Source organism: Silene latifolia, chromosome X (genome assembly GCF_048544455.1).
Source record: "Silene latifolia isolate original U9 population chromosome X, ASM4854445v1, whole genome shotgun sequence".
Taxonomy (NCBI): domain Eukaryota; kingdom Viridiplantae; phylum Streptophyta; class Magnoliopsida; order Caryophyllales; family Caryophyllaceae; genus Silene; species Silene latifolia.
Genome location: NC_133537.1, coordinates 222,625,066 through 222,626,006, shown reverse-complemented (window position 1 = coordinate 222,626,006; position 941 = coordinate 222,625,066). Strand labels below are relative to the sequence as shown.

Here is a 941-nt window from a genome sequence, read left to right as displayed (position 1 = left end):
TGGCTTTTGTATGAGAGATTTGGATGGAATTTGGTATTTTCATTGTAAAAATTTGAATAAGGGGTACCGCTTTTGTAAGCTTGGAAAGCATTGACTTGCTCGGTTGTTCCCCTACATTCACTTGAGTCATGACCTAAGGTTCCACAATTCTCACATATCCCGCTTGGGATTGATGAGGATGCCGTCATGGCATTGACATGGTGCTTTGATGATTTTGAGCTTTCCTCAAGTCTAGCCATAGCTTGTTCAAACTTCAAGTTGATTGTGTCAATGTGAGCACTAAGTTGAGCACCCAATTGAGTAACGGTGTCCACTTCATACTTTCCTCTAGTAGCCTTGCGAGGCCTACTATATTGCGAATTATGGACCGCCATTTCCTCAATCTTGTTCCATGTTTGATTGTCATCAACTTCGGTGAACATTCCATTTGATCCCATATTGAGAATGTTCCTTGAATCTTCATATAAACCATTCCAAAATTGTTGCACTAAAAACCATTCGCTAAGTCCATGGTGAGGACATGAGCGACAAATACCTTTGAACCGCTCCCAAGCTTCATACAAAGATTCTTCATCCCTTTGCTTAAAACCCGTAATTTGAGCTCTTAGCATATTAGTCTTTTCCGGTGGGTAGAAATTTTTGTAGAAAGCTAGAGCTAGCTTCTTCCAAGAATCTATTCCAAGGGTGGCCTTATCAAGGCCCTTCAACCATTGCTTTGCGGTGCCGATTAACGAAAAAGGAAATAAGACCCATCTTATTTGGTCTTGAGTCACGCCCGTTTGAGAGATAGCTTCACAATAATCACAAAATGTTTCCATATGAGAATGAGGGTCCTCACTAGGCATTCCCCCGAATTGGCTCCTCTCAACTAGTTGGATGAAGGCGGACTTGGCAATAAAGTTTCCGGTAAGATGTTGTGGGGTAGGAGTACCGTTTGGTAG

General features: G+C 42.0%; 1 non-coding gene across 1 annotated transcript; it reads left to right on the top strand.

Moving 5' to 3' along the window:
• The first annotated feature begins 504 nt into the window (after positions 1-504).
• On the top strand, positions 505-611 carry LOC141626014 (small nucleolar RNA R71). The gene has a single exon (XR_012535748.1). It is a non-coding gene; the product is annotated as a small nucleolar RNA R71 (small nucleolar RNA).
• The last annotated feature ends 330 nt before the right edge of the window (positions 612-941 follow it).